The sequence below is a fragment of the Rhinoderma darwinii genome, chromosome 2, assembly GCF_050947455.1.
Source record: "Rhinoderma darwinii isolate aRhiDar2 chromosome 2, aRhiDar2.hap1, whole genome shotgun sequence".
Taxonomy (NCBI): domain Eukaryota; kingdom Metazoa; phylum Chordata; class Amphibia; order Anura; family Rhinodermatidae; genus Rhinoderma; species Rhinoderma darwinii.
In genome coordinates this window covers 105,264,390-105,286,798 of record NC_134688.1, presented here as the reverse complement: position 1 = coordinate 105,286,798, position 22,409 = coordinate 105,264,390, and positions in this window count along the sequence as shown.

Sequence of the window (22,409 nt, the reverse complement as noted above, 5' to 3'; positions counted from 1 at the left end):
TAGTCGCTCATTTAGAGTGGCACTTCATCCCGGCTCATAGAGAGGGTCTACAGCAGGGGATACCCTCTATTGCATATGGACAATTGTATATTGTATGGACAAACGTTGCCTTCATGAGACAAACCTTTAAGGGTTTAAAGGGGTTTTTCAAGACTTTGATGGCTTATGAATAGTATAGGCCAGAAATATCATATTGGTGGGGATCCGACTCCTGGCACTCCTCTGCTCAGCTGAGTGCTCTGATGAGCTGCTCTAGCGGGCCGTGTTGCTCTGGCGAGCACGGCTTCCCCTTGACTTGGTGCCCATCGAGATTGGTGACTGTCTTGCGGCCAAAAGAGAATGGTGCTGACCTGCTGTGCTGCCAACAGATTTGGCAGGGGGTTAAACTTGGGAGTGGAGTCTAAGTGATAGCTAGGTTTTTACCCTCCATACGGAATTGTGGATTTGGCCAATAAAATCTCCAGAACATTCTCCTTTGGCAACGGCCACCGTGTACAGACTAAATACAATAACAGCAGAAAAGATAATAGCATATGGCAGCATGATAAATTTGCACATCTTGAACTTTTATTTCTAAGTGGTGTTTATTTACTTATTTTCTGCTGCTTATGTAGCGCCATCATATTCGAAAGTTCTATAAAGAAGTTGCAATCACTCACTGTCACTAATGGGGCTCAACATCTAAATATGTTTTTATCTGGTGTGGAAGGAAAGCGGAGTACATGGAGCAAACTTCAAAACATTTCTGCTTTGTACAGCGTCATGCCCATTGTACATTTGTGTCCTCAGAATCTTAATATGTATATATTGTTTATTACTAAAAATACTAATAGCATATGCCCTATTATAGCATTTGGACTTCTTAGGGGAGATCCTCCCATCTGGGGCCCCTCCTTATAAGCCACAGCAGAGATGGGCTGGAAAGAGCAGCTCCTTATCAGGGGAGCCCGGCACAACCCTGTAGATTGTTTGCCAAAAAAGGTTGTTCTGCATAGCTATCACATATACAACTGCCTTGTATGAACATTTTAAAGCCTGAAAAACTCCATTAATAACTGTCTGTGTATATATAACCAAACAGACATATGCAGACCTGTACAAGGTATACAGTGCAGTGCAAGTGTAGCGTGTAGTATGAATACCCTCAGCATGTTTTTATGTTATTTTAATATATATCCATGTAGAATGATAAAATGTACAGGTTTCTGCGGCTTTTTTGCCATAGAGGTAGGTAAAGGCCCAAACCGTTCTTGCACAGGGGTGCGCTGCTGTCTGTGTCTGCCCCTTCATGGCATTCTAGGAGTTGTAGTTTTACAACAGTTAAAGTGCAAAAGGGTGCTGACACCTGCACTAGAGCCTAATAGAGTTAAGATCTTTGGTTCTGCCAGCCGGTCCATCAAAGATTTTGTATCATCAATCTTAATGCTTCCGGATTCAAAAAACAAGGGGGTCTTGGATAAGGGTGGGGAGGAATTGGCAGTTGCCTAAGGTACCGTTAATTGAGGTGAAATTTATATATTTTTCAAAAAAATGCTGTGCCTGTACCAGGGGCGGACATACCTCATGTGCAGCCGGTGCAGCTGCACAAGGGCCCCGCGTGGGAAGGGGGCCCGTTCAGTGGCGTAACTACCACAGTAGCAGCCGTAGCAGCTGCTACGGGGCCCGCGGCATGGGGGGGCCCGTGTCGCCCTGACAGGCACATTACATTTTATGTACCAGGCCTGGCGGCACGGGCCCCCTCATGCCTAGTAGCATCACAACACTAGGCATGAGGGGAGGGAGGGGGCGGGGGCCCGGTGATAGCCGCCACACTGCACTACCAATCGGGAGGGAGGGGGCGGGTGCCCGGGCCCGGTGATAGCCGCTACACTGCACTGCCAATCTGGCACAGATGAATAGGACAGGACGGCGATGCTGGTGGTAGGAGGAGCGCTCAGGCAGGGGAGAGGACAGGGGGCGGTGCGACGTAAGACTTCGGGCGGCTGGACAGTACAGTCAGGACTGCCGGAGAACTCATAGGATGAGCGGAGGACAGACACAGGACGAGTGGAGGACGTGCAGACTGCAGAGGACAGGTAGATGAAGTTAAAAAGTTCATGTCAGAAGGGAGAAGTTTTTATGTAGAAAAATCTGCCTCATAATTCCTTCCGGAATTTTGAGGCATATTTTGACCTGCCGGTAGAACACTTCCCGCGTTTTTCATTGCGTTTTTTTGTGGCGTTTTTCGGCCATCGGGCCGTGGGCAGGGAAACGCAGCAAAAAACGCATTTTCTGCCTGCCATTGTTGTCAATGGGAAGTCAGAGACAGAAACGCCCGAAGAAAGGGCATTGCGCTTCTTTTTCCCGCATGCGGTTTTTACTGCTCGCAGGAAAAATTTCATGGATTTCAATGGGAGGCACTTTCTGACGTTTTTCGCGAAAAAAACCTCAGTGTGAACTCCCCCTAACACAGGGGCGTAACTACTGCTATAGCAGCCGTAGCGGCTGCTACGGGGCCGCGGCATGAGGGGGCCCGCGTCACCTGCCGGCACGGGCCCCCACCTTGGCCGGAATCTCCGCTAGCTGCCGCTATGGCTGCTACAGCGCGATGCCACGGAACACTACGGCAGAGCAGGGAGTATCTCCCCGCTCTGCCATTAAACATAAGACATGTATCCCCTATCCACAGGATAGGGGATACGTGTGTGATCGCTGGCATTGATAGGGAGAACGGGGGACCGAAAGTCCCCTGAAGTTCTCCATCACAAACCTCGGACTTCCGGGGTCTGTGTCGGCAGCTCCGTAGAAATGAATGGAGCGCCGGTCACACTTGAGCTGCGCAGACACCGGAAGTCAGAGGTGAGTGATGGAGAACTTCGGGGGACTTTCGGTCCCCCGCTCTCCCTATCAATGCCAGCGATCACACATGTATCCCCTATCCTGTGGATAGGGGATACATGTCTTTTGTCTTTTCACACTGTAGGTCGCATTTTTTTGAGTGATTGGGGGTGTATGGCGTTCCCTACAGGGGGGGGGCTGTATAGCGTTCCCTACAGGGGGGGGCTGTAAGGCGTTCCCTACAGGGGGGGCTGTATAGCGTTCCCTACAGGGGGGGCTGTATAGCGTTCCCTACAGGGGGGTCTGTATGGCGTTCCCTAAAGGGGGGTCTGTATGGCGTTCCCTACAGGGGGGGGCTGTATGACTTTCCCTACAGACCCCCCCTGTAGGGAACGCCATACAGAACCCCTGTAGATAACGCCATACAGACCCCACTGTAGATAACGCCATAAAGTCCCCCCTGTAGATAACACCATACAGCCCCCTGTAGATAACGCCATACAGCCCCCCTGTAGATAACGCCATACAGCCCCCTCTGTAGATAGCGCCATACAGTCCCCCCTGTAGATAGCGCCATACAGTCCCCCCTGTAGATAGCGCCATACAGTCCCCCCTGTAGATAGCGCCATACAGTCCCCCCTGTAGATAGCGCCATACAGTCCCCCCTGTAGATAACGCCATACAGTCCCCCCTGTAGATAACGCCATACAGCCCCCCTGTAGATAACGCCATACAGCCCCCTCTGTAGATAGCGCCATACAGTCCCCCCTGTAGATAGCGCCATACAGTCCCCCCTGTAGATAGCGCCATACAGTCCCCCCTGTAGATAGCGCCATACAGTCCCCCCTGTAGATAGCGCCATACAGTCCCCCCTGTAGATAGCGCCATACAGACCCCCCTGTAGATAGCGCCATACAGACCCCTCTGTAGATAGCGCCATACAGTCCCCCCTGTAGATAACGCCATACAGCCCCCTCTGTTGATAGCGCCATACAGTCCCCCCTGTAGATAACGCCATACAGCCCCCTCTGTAGATATCTTGAGATTCAGTCCTGCTTGATAGGTAACAGTGCAGTAAGCTAAGCATGATAAGATCATCTAAATTATTGCATCTCAGTTGCATGAGTGCTTTGTGTTATATTCAATGATTCAATTTAACCTAAGTCTCTAAATGTGGGCAAAGAAAATAAAAAAACTATACTCACCTCCTCCCTCGCCTCCGTTCACCCGCCGCAGCCCCCATCCTCCTGTCTCGGTCTGTGTTACAAGTGTACAAGGCTGCACTGGTGACGCGCTGCCGATGGCACGTGACCGCTGCTGCCAATAACTCCTCATTGGTGTGCTGCTGAGGACAGTAGTTCCACAGCAAATCGCTGTTGAGGGCATTGATTGGCTGCAGCGGTCATGTGCCATCGACCGCGCGTCACCACAGCAGCTTTGTAAACACAGAAAGGGATAGGGGCTGCGGAGGGGGAACGGAGGCGCCGGAGGAGGTGAGTATAGGTTTTTCATTTTCTTTGCCCACATTTAGGGACTTAGTTTAGATAAGAATTTAACCCGGAAAAAAATGTGTTACTTGTGTTCTAAACTGGTAATAAAATGTACAATATAAATCTTCCTTCATAATTTTTATTAGTAAGGTTTATTTTTATATGCATATATATGTTTAGGTAACTTTGTCGGTATTGGGGGGGGGGGCGGGGGGGCCCTGGCACATTATCTGCACAGGGGCCTTTTGCAGTCTGTGTCCGCCACTGGCCTGTACTAAGGCACCTTTTACGTTGGGTTTTCCTTGACTCCTTAAAGGTTATCCAGTTTAGAAATCCCATTTCCATTTACCCTGTTAGGGAATTAGGACTTAATAGAGCTGGTTCCTCTGTTCAGTACCCTCATCTCTCGAGGATCTGTCCTGTATTACACAAACAGCACATTGATTTTAATGGGCACTGTGGAATTCATTTCTCCTGGAAAATTTAACACTTACTGCCAGGCTTGCCCACAGATTAGAGCTGATCACTGGGCGTCCCAACAGGGGGAAACTTTTTGATCTGATTATTGCCATGAGACCCTTTTAAAAAGTAGGGATTGTATATAACAAAGAAGCTCTTCAAGAATCAAGAGTGGTTGTTTTTTTGTTTGTTTTTTTGCCCCCTTGCAATTTGTCAGACATAACTTTTTAATTTTTAAGGATACATAGTTATTTTAGTCTTTTTTTTTTACAAAAGAGGTCATATTTTTTTGCCATGATTTTCAATTTAATATATGGTAATGTTGGTACAATTAAAAAAATAAATAAAGCAAATCCAAATTATTATTTTTTTTAAAATTCTCACCTTTAAAATTAACAGAGGGCATATCTTTATTGTATGAATGAAATTTTTGTATTTCTTTTGATAATGGTTTGTTTGAAAGTTGGCTGCAGGAAAGGTTAGCCTTAAAGGGAAGGTGACACGAAAAATGTTTTTTATATATAATATTGCTTTTAGTATGTCATTAAAATACATTTTATTTATTTGTGTTTTTGTGTTGTACTTTTTTCTTTCTTTTACTTCTCTATGGGGGCTGCCATTTTTTTTCCATCTCTGTATGTGTCGATTAACGACACATACAGAGATTGAATACGGCACATACATCCCCATAGAGAATGCGAACGAGAGCCGTTCCATTCACTATAGCGTACGCCGTCTGTGTGGGAACGGCGCATGCGCCACTCCCACACAGACCAAAAGGAAGGTAGAGCAATATCCGGCGCCATTTCCATGTGGACCGGAAGCCGCGGCCGGACAGTAAGATGACGACTTCCGGTCGCGGCTTCCGGCCATATGTTCAAGGCAGCGCAGACGCAAGGACTAGAAGTGGAGGCGGCAGGAGCAGGTAAGTTATGTTTGTGTATGCGATGTGTGTGTATGTTAGTGTTATACTGTCTGAGTACCACTGTATCTAATCCTCCTACATTGTGCATTCGCTCAGAAAATGGCGGCACACCGTGTAGGAGGTTTGACCATTCAACCCCCTCCTTTCTCCTGGCACTAGCCAGGATAATGGAGGGGGGATTGTGTGAGGACACTAGAGCGAGTGTGTCTACTCCAAATTTGCAGCATAAAGCAATGAGGTTGCTTTACCACATTGCCAATGCTGCAATTTTGGGAATTTCTCTATCTAGTGACCAGCACATGGAAATGTTATAAATTAGAATCTAATTTATAATATTTCCTGACTTGTGAAAAAATTAAAACAATGTGTAATCACTTAAATACTAACTGTTTAACTGAAAAAAAAACAAAAAACATTTCTAGCGACACATTCCCTAGACACAGGGGCAGGATCGATCACTTGAACTGTAATAAAGTTTAACTGGAACAACATTGCCCTATTGCTTGTGGCGCGATAGGCCAGGCCAGAGTATTGAAATATGCTCATTTACAATTTGTCATTGATTACAAGGGCCAAGGCGAGTGAGGGGATCTATAATAACTATATGTTTTATATGTTTTTGTGACTTTGTGGAAATGAAATTGATTTATTTGAAAATATATATATTTTTTAAACATTGTATGCCTATATGACAGCAGATTAGTGCCCATGCATGTAAGGCGCTGTTCACATCACGTTTCGTCTTGGGAACAGATGAACAGAAAGACAAACGGAAACTAGCGTTTCCATTTGCAATACAATTGATTGAAATTGTATTTTCCTTCGTTCAGTTGTGATAAGATGTACAGACATCTATTAGGCTATGCTCAAATGTTCAGGAGTATCCAGGATGGATATTTGAAAGTATCTATGGCAGTAATCCAAGACTACCAGAGGGTCCACTCGTGGATTTGTATTTTGATGGGGCTAATCCGCACTTTTCCTTGGAGTATTCACGCAAATTCTGAGAATGCAGCAGATTTTAAAATCCGCAGTGTGGTCATTATTCCGCACAGTTTTTCTCCCCTACGTGTAAGTAGCATGTAAAATACCCCATTAACTTATATTGGATGCGTAGCGTCAGCGGATTTGATGATAATTTAGGCACGGAATCCGCAACTATATCATCAAATCTTGAACATTGCAGTGCTTAAGGTTTTAAGCTTTTTCCAATGCCAAACTACATCCCGCTGATGACGTACATGTACATCTTTTTGCGTTAAGGGGTTAATACTACATTTCAGAAGCAGCTGCAGGGGAAATGTCTGGACACTGCTTCCCTAGACAAAATCCGCTGCGATTAGCTGATCACGAATGTGAAAGGGGTTATCTTTGATGAGACAACCCCTGTAAGACAGACTCCAGTTTCCGGCACTACCGGACAGTGACCTCTATACACATGTGGATGTGTCTGGTACTGCAGCTCAGCCCCGATCACTTTAAGATCCCTACCGATCACACATTGATGGCTTGTATTTTGGCTCACAATATGAAAATAAATGTACTAGATCTATTTAGACAGATCACATGCATCAAGTGGAGTTTTGTGCCAATTTCTCCTGGCTACTTAGCTTCAAGAATGAGTAGATGGCACATGAGCCCTCTCGTCATATTTTATTGGCCAAAGGAATTCTGTACATCACATCTAATAACTTGTTATCTTCTATTTATTAGGACATCTTATGAGTAGGGCTTGCCTAGTGGCAAGTGCATTATAACGGTCTCTGTAGTAAGGTACATTGGCAGTCATTAGAGGGTTAATACTTCAGAATCCTGTGGGTGACTTCATAATGAATGAGACCTGCATCAGTGATAAACATCTGTAGTAGCCATGACTAATGTGCTGATGTTATAAATGCAAGAAGATTCTATAATAGACCATATCACCACGTGCAGCGCCATATTTGATGCACCTGAGGACCTTTGAGATTGACGACCCCACAAGACTCAGCCCCGGATGTGAAGCTCCTTCACCCAAGAACACAGCGCTGCTATTATTTATAAGAAATTATTTATTGGTGTTAACCTCCTAAGCCCAGAAGAAGGGCAATCCTCCAGCCATGGTTTCCCTAGAGGTTTCCCCCACAGGGGGTTTTCCTTTCCTGAGTGCTGGAGGGTGAGTCTTCGTGAGTCGGGGGTTTCCCATATATTGGCAAAATAAAATTTTGGCTATTTAACAACAAATGAAATTGTTCTGTGTATTTATTGTACAGTTTTTAGTTTGATTTATTTTGTTTGGGTCCATCACATATAGACAGATATCGCCTTCCCACATGAGACAATAACCTCCGTGTGGTCGTGTGTTTGCCCCATTGATCGACCCCTATCAAAAGTGGCATAATTTTAGCCAATATCTAAGTGAACACTTGGCTAATTTATTGTTGTGACAAATTTATTATCACACGTGTACATGGTAAATCAGACACAACATACATCACTGCCATTAAATTTCACACTGGATAAAATGTCGGCACTTTTTCTGTTTTAATAATTTTTTATTAAGTAAAACCACAGTCACAATGGACATATAAAAACGTTTACACAATTGTTCAGCACAGGATCAAACAAAGCGTAGCTGAAATACGCGAGGAATGGCTAGACGACTGAGTTAGACTGTTAAAACTGCACATATAACCATTTTTTTCATGAAGGTTTCTTGCTGTAAGAGCTGCAAAAGACCAAGTAGATTACAGCAAAGCCTCAATAATTCTGCCCATAAAATAATTATTGTCATGGTTCCCATTTAATGCCTGCCACAGGGTACATTTAATAGTGTCATCCACACTGCCCATAAAATACTGCAGAGAAGAATCTGCTGGTCCCATCATGCCCTGCTGCAGAGAAAAAACTACTGGTCCCAGCATACCGTGCATTTCCTAGCAGCCGTGTGCCTTAGCCTTATGCAGCGCTGACTCTGAGGACCCCAAAGGCCACAAAGATCCAGCACTGGCAGCCTCTCCCGATCCCGCACAGCCCGCTCTTTACCGGGTACATGCCTACACTGTGGTCGCTTGTTGGGGCTGGCGGAAAGACGCAGTGCCCAAGTCTAAGGGTGAGAGCGTCTAATGGTTAAAACGGTGAACCACATAGCGCCTCTGCTAGCTGGAGGCCAGAACTGCTACTGCAGGTTTTCTTACAGTCAACAAAATTTTTAGAAAACGTTATTACAGAACTTTACAGGAAGCCTATATTTTATTGACATTTTAATGCTGGCAGATATGGCACAAAAGTGACTAGCTGTGCATCAAATTAAAAAAACTGTTACAAGAATTAATAAGAAGTTCTATATGTTTGAGCATACTCACTGATATTTGCAGAATCCTACAAGATAAATAACATGTTGTGACAACATTGTTCTGCCATACAAAACCCTGTGATCCTTTAAAGGGGTTTTCTGACACTGAAAAGGTTTTTTTGCAATTTTGTGTTTGTGCCGGGTATTGTGTCCTAATGCCCACGACAAACCTTTTTCAGTTCTATGCTGAACTCCTGACAGGCTCCCTGAACGAGTCCACCGTACTGGATAGGAGGGGGACTGCTCCCCGCCGCTGCACCACCGATGAAGACCGCTTCCCTCGACGTCCATCTCCACGTCGCTCCTCAGGCACACGGACTGTGCTGCGCTGACCCCGACTGGACACCCGGCAAACCGCACCCCGGCCTCTCACTCCAGGCGTCTCCACTGCTGCCCCCGCTCCCGATGCCGCCATGGCTCCAATCCCCGACACCGGAATAACGCCACCGTCGCCAGCCACCGGATCTGTCACACAAGGGACCACTACCGCGGAAACAGGTAAGGGGGAGTCACACTCCTCCATCTGCGCCGGGCGGCTTGGGAATCCGAGGGGCTCAAGCGTTCAGGCGGCCGTGAACGCCGAGCCCTGGGGGCACGCCCCACCGGGGAGCCTGCTAAAGCCCCTAGCTGCTCCCGGACCCACTCCAGCCCCTTATCAGCTGCCTGCTCCCTAACCCTAGCAATTAACTGCTCTAAACGCTCCATAACTCTAGGCCCTAAAACTGACCAGAAAACAGCTACCCTGACACTGGCTGCACACACCTATTCTTGACAAAAATTTTCAAGCCATGAAATGGCTTCCCTGCTTATCCCACTATATATACATCCCCTTAACTCCACCCCCAATGCTCACAACCCCCTAGCACAATTCCTGACTCAACCCCACCCACCAACCTATAACCAAAATACCCCTCTAAATGACCCCTTGCAGGCCCAGACCCGTCATGACCGCCCTCTGCCCAGCTCTGCTTAGCTCTGGGCTCACATTACTGTGTGTACATAATCAGGGCCGATTCTAGCCTTTCTGCTGCCTGAGGCGAAAATTTAAATGCCCCCCCCCCCCCCGATATTTGGATTGACATCCTTCGGGTTGTTCTACAACACCAGCAGCCTCCTCCAAATCTTGCGGATGCACTGTTGACTTGTCATGGCATGCGCGGTGCATCCGGGCAAAATACATCTCGCTGCACGGTCCAAGTAATACAAGGCAATGGCGCATATGAGAAAGTTGGAGGAGACTGGTAGTGATATATAACAGCCAGGGGGATGGCAATCAAACGTGGAAAGTTGGGTTTGGAGGCAGGACTATGTGACTCTTCAGGATAGCAGCACCGCCCCATGACCCTTTGTAATGTCCGTGGTCGCTGACCACGAACTCCTTCCATCCAGTCGACGCCCTTCTCTCCAGAGATGTCTGCACACACGGCCGTTATGTTCCACAGTGACCACCAGGTGGGCTCACAAACTCAGTCCAGACTTAAGAAGCCAAAGCTTAGGCAGGTGGGAGATTGAGCTGATTGCTCCCAGAGCACCCTGGGCTATAAGAAGGGCCCAGCCCCTTCCTCCCATGCCTGAGCATTGCTGTCGTACCCAAAGTTTGTTTATGCAAATGGTCTCCTAGTGTCTTCCAGTTCCCAGTGTTTCCCGTACCTGTATCCTGTATCCCGTTCTATCCTGGTCAAGTGCCGTGCTGAGCTGTAGTCGTGCTGTGCTGCATACCACGCCTGTCCTGCCACACCATGGCTGACGTCTGCCTGCTGCCTAGTCCCAGCCGAGCCTATACGAACTATAGACTGTTACCTGCGCTCTGTTGGCCAGCTGTCATACCGTCAAGGCAGTATGGCCCAGTGGGTCCACGAACCCAACGTGACACCCTTTAATGAGTAATTAGCATATAGTGTGCACAATTTTAAAAGTTGATTTTGTAAATTTTGCTGCATCTGAAAAAAACATACAAGGGAATGTTTGGAAATATTGTCAGGTCATGTATGAACGCATGGTGGCGGTTCAAGTGTTAAAATTACCTGACATTTTTCCATTAAATAAACAATGAACAACACCAGAACCAAGCTCAGTACATATATACAGCCCCAGAACCAACATCAGTACATATACACAGCACCACAACAAAGCTCAATACATAAATACAACACCAAAACCAAGCCCAATATATATGTGTATATATATATATATATATACACACACACACACACACACACTACCAGAACCAAGCTCAGTACATAAATACAACACCAGAACCAAGCTCAGTACATATATATAGCCCCAGAACCAAGCTCAGTACATATATACAACACCAGAACCAAGCTCAGTACATATATACAGTATCAGAACTAAGCTCAGTACATAAATACAACACCAACACAAATACAGCTCAATTTAGTGCAACCCCTGTCATATAGGTTTGTACGGCGTAAAACTACAGCTCCCAGCATGGTCCCAACAATTGCAAGGATATGCTGGGAGTTGCTGTTTCACAAAAAAAAATCATACCACCCATCATCTCGCTGCAGATCATACAGTGACTACATTACTGACTAGAGGTAGAATAAACAGTTACATTGAGTGACTCACCGGTGACGTCTCAGATTCTATTTCTTTTAATCTTTTCTACTCCATCCGGTCCAGACCTCTATGACGACTTCTCCAAGCCACGGCCCATTTCTGCAGTCTGCCGCTCAGATGTCTTCAGCTTCTTACTTTTCAAACATTTTTGCACCTATAAACGAGGATAAAATTCTCATGATGCCAGACACTACGCCCTAAATATAAATATAATAGTGCCATACACTGCAAATCTAATTATATTAGCACCATACACTGTACCTGATTATAATGGAATAATACACTATGTCCCATACAGACTGTGCTCTCTGTACATAGTGCCCAATAGAGCCCCCTCTAGATAGGGCCCCCATAGATCCCCCTGTAGATAGTGCCTCCCATAGATAGTGCCTTACATAGATCGCCCTGTAGATAGTGCCCCACATATAGCTCTCCCTGTAGATCGTGCCCTACATATAGCCCCCTGTAGATAGTACCCTACATATAGCCCCTGTATATATTACCCCACATATAGCCTCCCCTGTAGATAGTGCCCCACATATAGCCCCCCTGAAAATAGTGCCCCACATATAGCCCCCTCTATATAGTGCCTCACATATAGCCCCCTGTATATAGTACCTCACATATAGGCCCACTGTATATAATGCCCACATATAGCCCCCTGTATATAGTGCCTCACATAGCCCCCTGTATATATTACCCCACATATAGCCTCCCCTGTAGATAGTGCCCCACATATAGCCCCCCTGAAAATAGTGCCCCACATATAGCCCCCTCTATATAGTGCCTCACATATAGCCCCCTGTATATAGTACCTCACATATAGGCCCACTGTATATAATGCCCACATATAGCCCCCTGTATATAGTGCCTCACATAGCCCCCTGTATATATTACCCCACATATAGCCTCCCCTGTAGATAGTGCCCCACATATAGCCCCCCTGAAAATAGTGCCCCACATATAGCCCCCTCTATATAGTGCCTCACATATAGCCCCCTGTATATAGTACCTCACATATAGGCCCACTGAATATAAAGCCCACATATAGCCCCCTGTATATAGTGCCTCACATAGCCCCCTGTATATAGTGCCCAACATATAGCCCTCTCCTCCCCTCCTGTAGATAATGCGATGCACACTTTTTAAAGAAAAAAATAATTTTACATACTCACCTTGATCCGGTTCCTGCGCCGTCCTGTGTCAATGCAGACCTGCTCTCTTCTGAACAGGTCAGCTGGGGCTGAATGATGCAAGCGACACGATGATGTCATCGCGCCACTTGCATCATTGAAAGGCGATGATTGGCAGCGCAGAATGACTTGCTGCGCCAATCAACGCCTTTCAATAACGGTAGCGGCGCGATGATGTCATAGTGCTGCTAGCGTCATTGAAAGGCGCTGATTAGCAGGGCAAAATGACTTTCCCCGCCAATCGGCTCATTTCAACAACAGAAGAGGCGCGCGTCGTCGAAAGGTGTTGATTGGTGGGGTAAGTCATTGTAAGGCGCTGAATGGTCAGGCACGGAACGTGAGTGGCCGTTTAGTGCTTATACATGTAATTGTACCTGCGTTCTATAGACGCAGGTACAATTAGTGCAGGAGGGGAAGGTGGCTACAGGCCGCCGCCTGAGGCAAGGTGCTCATCTTGCCTCATGGACGGTGCAGCCCTGTACATAATCCTATTATTAGCCATTAGCTATGACATCACTGTGGTCTTTAGCCATTAGTTGTGACATCACTATTATTATTATTATCCCTGTTCTATGACAATATCTTTATTGTGACACCCATGTGTGCATTTTCTGAGTTCATTATCTCTGTGTTGTGGCATCACTGTATTTTTTTATTTAATTTCCTGGGACTGTACATATTTTTTAAGTACTTAGGTCTATTTTTTTTAAAGTTGACCATTATCTATTGCATTAATCCAATAGATTACAGCTGATATAACTCACCTCTCCTCGCTCCCAGCTCCTCTTTGGCTCCGGCGCCCATTGCACACAATGTCTCAATGCCTCATTCACACGACAGTGTGCGCCGGCCGGGTCCCGTCAGTGATCCGTGGAAAGACAGAACAAGTCCTATCTTTCCATGGACTGGAGAATTGGGTCAGTTTTCACGGACCCGGTTCACCCGCTAAAGTGAAAACTATCGGGTGCCATTCGGATGCCGTGAAAAACGGCCCGAGTGGCACTCGGTCGTGTGCAACTGCACTTATGATGGGCAGCCAGAAGTGAGGAAAGGCTAGTAATTAGAGGGGTCTAGTCTACTATATGAACTCTGGGGTCAAATGTGGGGTCTGAATTATGGGGTCTGGTCTGAGTTCTGAATATTGGGGTCTGGGGTCTCAAATAACCTTGGTATTTGGTCTGGATTAAAGGGTTATCCAGACTTTATAAAAATTGTAACTGCAAATGCCATCTGAGATCGCTGTCACTGGGGAATCCCCTCCCTCTGTACTGTTGTCACTGTAAGGTCCTTAGAGAAAGGACAATATAGAAGAAACATTTTGGGAAAATAAATATATTCTGACAACCCCTCCCCATGGGAAGCCACGCCCTGCTTAAAGCCAAAGTGTCCTTGGAAATAATTTTGAAATGTTGACTGCTATGCGTCACAGTGTGAATATTCTTGGGTGTAAACATATAAGGTGCAGAGGGTGCAGATGCATTTGGGTCCTGAGGTAGCACAACAATTCCTCTGCTACATAAGAGGATACCAGTACTATAAATTTACAATAAAGTTACAGATTTTGCATTTGCGGCACAAATACTTCAGGTTACGCCTCTTAAACCTAGAATAAATTGTGTGTTACATAGCTGTAATATTATAGCAATAGCAATGTTATAATGGATACAACTTCTTGTCGCCACTCCAGTTCTTCTTTACTTGGTAAGGCCTCATGCACACGAACATAAAAACGCCCGTAATTACGAGCCGTAATTACGGCCAGTTATTACGGGCCCATAGACTTCTATTGGCCACGGGTACCTTCCCATATGCTTACGGGAAGGTGCCTGTGCCGTTGAAAAATATGGAACATGTCCTATTTCAGGCCGTAATAACGGCACGAGCAGGCCCATAGAAGTCTATGGGGCTCCCGAAATTACGGGTGGCTACGTGTGTGCGCCCGTAAATTACGGGAGCGTTGCTAGGCGACGTCAGGGGATAGTCACTGTCCAGGGTGCTGAAAGAGTTAACTGATCGGCAGTAACTCTTTCAGCACCCGGGACAGTCACTACCGCTGGAGTTAATAGTATTAAAAGTTAACTTACCTGCTTCTTCCTCCACTGTATTGGTTCAGAGTGCACAAGATTTCAGGAGGTGCACGGATAGGGTCCCAACCCAATCGCATGTGAAGAAGTATCCGGCACACAAACAAAATGTGGTTTCATTTTTCGGTTTTATTTATTCTGATGCCATGGGCAATGTGCAACGTTTTGGTTCAAAGACCTTCGTCAGGCACTGTAGGTGTACAAAATATTACACATGAATATATTGGCATCAAATAAGTATGACAAGGTACATAATATCAATGGTGAGTAACATAAATTAAAGAGAAACTAAATAAAAAGAAACTAAATAAAATAGAATTCAATAAAAGATCTGAAATAAGAACAGAGTCTTTTGACAAGGCACATACAGAGTTCATATCTATTCAACATGTACGGCATTTTATAAAAAAAAATGCCTCAAATTATAGACATAAACCTTTATTTACATATGAACAAATGTATGCTGATGGGTGACTTCCCTTCCACTCAGCGGCGTAACTACCGCGGTAGCAGCAGTAGCGGCTGCTACGGGGCCCGGGTCTTGAGGGGGTCCGTGCCGCCAGCCGACACGCCCTCCCAAATGCCCGGTGGCGCCGCTAGCAGCCGTTATGGCTGCTACAGGGGTAGCACCGCTACTGTGGGGCCCGCGCCACCGAGCCTTACACAGGCACTCTCATGCCTGTAGGTGTCGCTAGCACCGGAGGGGGCCCCGGTGCTAGCGGCAGCCAAATACATGTATTAGCACTGAATGGCCGGGCATGTTCCGTGCCTGACCATCCAGTGCCTTACAATGACACTGATTGGCTAGCGGCGCGATGACATCATCGCGCCGCTTCCATGCTTGGAAGGTGCTGATTGGCGGGGCAAGTCATTCTGCCCCGCCAATCAGCGTCATTGAAGGACGCTCATTCAGTTCCTGCAGACATGCTCAGAAGAGAGCATGTCTGCATCGCCAGTGAACAGCGTGGGAACCGGAGAATGTGAGTATGTCAACTTTATATATTTTTTCCTCATAAAAATGTGAATGGCATTATCTATAGTGGGGGGGTCGTCTTTATGTGGGCTATTATATATAGGGGGGTCTATATGTGGGGCAGTAGCTACAGGGGGGTCTATATGTGGGGCAGTAGCTACAGGGGGGTCTATATGTGGGGGTGTGGGCCACTATATACAGGGGGGTCTATATGTGGGCCACTATATACAGGGGGGGGTCTGTATGTGGGGATGTGGGCCACTATCTACAGGGGGGTCTATATGTGGGGCAGTATATGTGAGACACTATACAGGGGTGGGCTATATGTAGAGCACTATCTATAGGGGAGCTATTTTTTAGGGTACTTTCTATAGGGGTGGGCTATGTGTGGGACACTATATACAGGTGTGGGTTACCTGTGGGGCACTAGCAACAGGGTGGCTATATGTAGTGCACAGTCTACAGGGGTGGGCTATATGTGGGACAATATCTACAGAGGTGGGCTATACGTGGAGCACTAACTATAGGGGAAGCTATATGTAGGGCAGCACGGTGGCTCAGTGGTTAGCACTATTGCCTTGCAGCTCTGGAGTCCATATGTGGGCACTATCTACAGGGGCTTCTATGTAGGTCACGATCTACAGGGGGCACTATCTACAGGGGGCACGGTGTGTGTGTGTGTGTGTGTGTGTGTGTGACAGTTATATTTAGATGTGTTGAGAATTTTAACTTTGTTTACAGGTGCAGAAATGTTTTAAAAGTGAGAAGCTGAAGACATCTAAACGGAAAACTGCAGAAATGGGTCATGCCCGGGAGAAATCCATCATAGATGTCTGAACCGGAGGGAGAAGAAAAGAAGGGAGAAGAAAAGAACTAGAATCTGAGACGTCACCGGTGAGTCACTTAATGTAAATGTTTATTCTGCCTCTAATCAGTATTGTAGTCACTGTATGATCTGCAGCGAGATGATGGTGGTATGATTTTTTTTTTGTGAAACCGCATCTCCCAGCATATCCTTATCATTGTTTCGGCCATGCTGGGAGCTGTAGTTTTACGCCGTACAAACCTATGCGCAGTGGCGTAACTACCGCTATAGCAGCCGTAGCGACTTCTACGGGGCCTGCAGCATGAGGGGGCCCGTGCCATCCGCCGGCACGGCCCCTCCCATGGCCGCAGGCTCCGCTAGCAGCCGCTATGGCTGCTACAGCACGACGCCACTGAAGGGGTTGTTCCTACAAAAGACATGCATCCCCTAACCACAGGATAGGGGATACATGTGGGATCGCTGGGACGCCCAGCGATGAGGAGAACGGGGGACCGAAAGTCCCCCCTAAGTTCTCCATGACAAACCTCGGACTTCCGTAGTCTGTCTGCAGCTCCATGGAAATGACTTGCGCACCGGTCGTGCTTGTGTGCATGCGTGACCAGCGCTCCTTTCATTTTTATTGAACTGCGCAGACGCCGGAAGTCCGAGGTTAGTCATGGAGAACTTCGGGGGACTTTCGTTCTCCTTATCGCTGCCAGCGATCACACATGTATCCCCTATCCTGTGGATGTCCTGTGGATAGGGGATGCATGTCTTTTGTAGGACAAACTATAGGCCGTTTTTTTTTTGGGGGGGGGTCTGTATGGCGTAATCTACAGAGGGGGCTGTATGGCGTTATCTACAGAGGGGGTCTGTATGGCGTTATCTACAGGGGGGGGTCTGTATGGCGTTATCTACAGGGGGAGCTGTATGGCGTTATCTACAGAGGGGGCTGTATGGCGTTATCTACAGGGGGCTGTGTATGGTGCTATCTATAGGCGGGCGCTGTGTGGTGGAATCTATAGGGAGGCACTATCTACAAGGGGGGGGGGGGTTGTGTGATACCCAGCAGAGGGGGGGGCCCCAGTCAAAAGTTTGCTATGGGGCCCAGTCTTTCCTAGTTACGCCCCTGCTTCCACTGCACAATACTTAATACAAGGGATAGTGGTACACTCCAGAGTGTCACATAGAAGTTATCTAGACCTTATGCAGAAATAGCTGTCAAGTGTAATAGACACAATACAACAGTGAATAGTGCATAGTGCAGCTGTGGAAAGCAAAGCGAAGTATATGTGATGATAATCCGCGTTCCTGTAGATATTCTCTATATCTGTTTCACAAACTTTGAGGAAAAGAGCATTGCAGCATGGATAACATTGATCACGGAGCATAAATTTACATGATGTAAAGGAAAAAAGGGGGGATCCACCTGGGAAAGTTACATTTCTGCAGCATCATAAGTATCCCTATCTGGGGTGCTGTCCGTGTGTTGCCAGTACATACAGGATCGTATAAAGCCCATAAATTCTGTCGGTCATGGAGTAGGCAGATAGCATCGATATGAGACTTAGCAGTGGTGTAAAGCATGGCAATGATAAAGAGTCAGAGTTATAGGCTAGTTACCTGGATCCCATTTGGCGTTGGTTTATTCACTTGGAGCGCTGCAGTCAGTATGGCGGCTTGCCGCTCGGTTTTTGGCGCTAAACTGTGTTGTAACCCCTGTAGTTTAAAGGGAATGTGTTGCCAGCAAAACATGTTTGTTTTTTTTAGTTAAACAATTAGTGTGTAGGTGATTAAACATTGTTCTAATTTTTTTTTTTTTTTCCACGATTATTTTTGCACTGGTCACTAGATGGAGCAATTCCCAAAATTGCAGCATTGCATGTGGTAAAGCAACCACATTGCTTTATGCTGCAAAATTGGGAAAAAATCCCTCACTCTAGTGAGCTCTCAGAATCCCCCCCCTCCTTTATCCTGGTCTAACCTCCTACACTGTGTGTCGCCATTTTTTGAGCTAACACACAGTGTAGAAGGTTTACATACACTAGTAAAACACACTGAAACACGAACATACATAGAAATCACTTACCTGCTCCAGTCGCCGCCGCTCCCTCCGGTCCGTCTGCTGCCGCTGCTCCAAGTGCACAAGTCCGGAAGCCGCGACCGGAAGTAGTAATCTTACTGCCCGGCCGCGACTTCCGGTCCACAGGAAAACGGCGCCGGGCGGCGCGCATTTCAAATCGGACTGTGTGGGAGCGGCGCATGCGCCGTTCCCACACACACGGCGTACACCAAAGTGGATGGAACGGACCCCGTTCGCAGTCCCTATGGGACTGGAGCTGCCGTATTCCATGTCTGTATGTGTCGTTAATCGACACATACAGAAATGGAAAAAAAAATGGCAGCCCCCATAGGGAAGAAAAAGTGTAAAAATAGAAAAAAGTAACACACAAACACACAAATAAATATAAACGTTTTTAATAAAACCCTAAAATAAAACTGATATAAAAAAAAAAATGTTGGTGACACTGTTCCTTTAAATGCTGTGGGTATGGGGCGGGGCGTGGGCGGGGCTCCAGTGTGTGTATTACTTTGATCGTAACATCGAAGGTGTCCGAACAGGAGGGTGTGTCAGACGACGTGGCTGGCAGGGCGCGTGTCTAGTGGAGGGAATTCCACTTACTCACGGGCTTAGACTGTGTGACGGCCATGTGTATGAACGTCATGAAAGGCGTTCCTTAGGGCAATGTGTCATATGTTGTGGCCAGTAGGGGGCGTGTCCAATAGCCCGCTCCGTGTTACTGCTAGTGGATGGCCATGTTATGCCCTGATTCCAACCAACCAAATTTGAGAGAGTATATATATATATATATATATACATATATAAAGAAATATATGTATGAGGCAGAAGGATATAAGTAGGTATCACCTACTCTTTAAGAGGTATAAAGTAATCGTATCCTCATATAGTATATATCAGTGTGAATGGTCAAAAATTATTTACTGGTCAAAAAATGTTAACTCAAAATCTGGGCTACTATCCATAATGAGTCATAAATATTGTTATGGATTATACATAATCGGATAGATGTAGTTTCAACATATTATGATATTAGTGTAGTGGTAGGATTTTTATAAGGATATACATATATATGTGTAATATTTTTGTATCAATATGTATTGCCACTATGTATTACCACTGAAACATCAATCGTATTTAGACTTACTGCAAAATACTAGAAATTTTCAAGGATACCGTGGTCCGGTGTGGCCGGATGAAGGTGTACTATATATCCTATAATGGATCAGCGTGTCTGTTGTGGAGTAAAAAGATAGCATTAATCATTGCAAATAGACGTATTTAGATCATTCTACTGCATACAGTTATGTTCTCTGGTTACAAAAAGCTGTTAACTTCATACTCCCTATTCAAGCCTCGTGGCTCAAGTGTCTGCAGTTTATGGATCCAGTACGCTTCTCTACGTTTCAATGTCCTAATTCTATCCCCTCCTCTCCTGGGTGCTGGTATATGTTCTATAACCTGGAATTGTAGTTGCGAAATGTTATGTGTTCTTGTTAAGAAGTGCGCAGGGATAGGTAGCAAGGTTTTTTTTACAGCGTATGTTACTCTTATGCTGTCCGATTCTGTCACGTATGCGCTGTGTCGTTTCGCCAACGTAGGCTAGTCCACAGGGGCATTTTATCAAATAAACGACATAATTAGTGTTGCAAGTAAAGTAATCATTCACCGGTATACGTTCGCCTGTCTGAGGATGCTGTAATGTATCACTCTTGATCACATGAGAGCACTGCATGCACGACCAACATGGAAAAGTCCCTTGTTTAGGGGTGTTCAGGAAGGTTTGTCTCGAGGGCCTCTTGGATGAGCCAACATCCGCTTTAACCAGCTTGTCCCTAAGGTTACGTGGTCTTTTAGAGCATGGAAGGAAAGGAGCTTGGAATTCTGTAATTTTGGGGTAAGCTTCTTTAAGCAGGGGCCAGTGTTTTCTGATTATATGATGTACCTTATATGCGCAGGGATGGTATATATGTACAAACGGTATGCGTTTAGGTTTTATCATGCCCCTATTGCTGGTGGTATTTACTTGTGCCTCCAATAGTGTACGAGTAGGATAGCCCCTGTCCATAAATTTTTGAGTCATGTTGGTCATTCTCATGGTTCTATTAACGGTGTCGTCCACTATCCTAGTCACTCGTTTGAATTGGGACTTTGGTAAAGATTTTTTGGTCGATATTGGATGTCAGCTGTCATAATGTAGGAGACTATTCCTGTCTGTTTCCTTAGTAAATAAATCAGTGCTGAGCTGGCCCCCATCGCCCTTGATGGCCATTGTGTCTAGGAAGCTAATCCTAGATGTATCACAGTTAAGAGTGAACTGAAGTTCAGGCCAAATTTTATTGAGGTATTCCAAGAATACAAGTAAAGACTCATTTGAGCCTTTCCATACGCAGAATATATCGTCGATATATCTTTTCCAAAGCAGGATATGCTCCTTAAACGTATTTGTAGGGTAGACAAAATTTTCCTCAAAATGTGCCATGAAGAAGTTCGCATATGGTGGTGCCACGTTGGACCCCATAGCCGTGCCTCTCTGTTGAATGTAATATGTGTCTTCAAAGAGGAAGTAGTTATCGGTTAAGATAACATTTAATAAATCCAGACTAAGGTCTATAATCTGTCTTTCCTTGTCTGCCTTGGTCAGTATTGCCTCAACTGCTATAAGCCCTTTGGAATGTTCAATAGACGTATAGAGGCTACACACATCCATGGTCACAAGGATGGCGTCAGGAGGTAGTTCATCCAAAGTGTGAATGATTTCTAGAAAGTCGGATGTGTCTAACAGAAAGGATCTTGTATTTTTCACTAGGGGAGTGAGCAATTTCTCCATGAACTTGGAGAGTGGAGTGAATACTGAATCTGTTGAGGCTACTATCGGGCAACCTGGAGGGTTGTCAAGGCCCTTGTGTATCTTGGGTAGTGTGTAAAAGACAGGTGTGACTGGATGTCTATTAGTCAAGTAAGACACCGTGTCTTGGTCTATCGTACCTAGCGTCATATATTTCTTTAGGACATTTTGGATCTTCAGTGCGATCCTGTTAGTGGGGTCCTGGTTCACAGGTAAATAGACAGAGGTGTCCTGTAATTGCCTGTTTTTCCCTAAAGTAAGTGGACCTATCCATGATAACAATGGCTCCCCCCTTATCTGCAGGTTTGATAATCAGATCCTTGTCCCCGGTAAGGGAGGACAAGGCTTGTCTGTCCAGATTACTTAGATTGGCCTGGCATTTAAATTGGCCCAATCTAAAGTCGTGATTGAACCCGTCCACATCTCTGTGGATCAGGTTAATGAATGTCTCCAATGCTGGCGAGTTCTTTGGAGGGTTAAAGAAACTCTTGTTTCTTAGTCCAAAGTCTCGGCTGGTAATAGCAGGATTTCCTACGGGGTCGATAGTTGTCCCTTCGTTCCTTCGGGACTCCACCAAGTTGGAGAAGTAGACCCGGAGGCGTAGGGATCTGAAGAAGCGATTAAGATCCATATCAAGCTGGAATAAATCGTATCTATACGTGGGACAGAAGGATAGGCCTTTCTGGAGGAGAAGTAACTGTGCTGGACTTAGGGTCTTGGATGAAATATTAACTACCAATGACTGTGATATTGGAGTCATACCTGCGATCTCGTCTCCATCTGGTTGATCTCTGCCTGAGTATTTTCAGCCTCTCCTC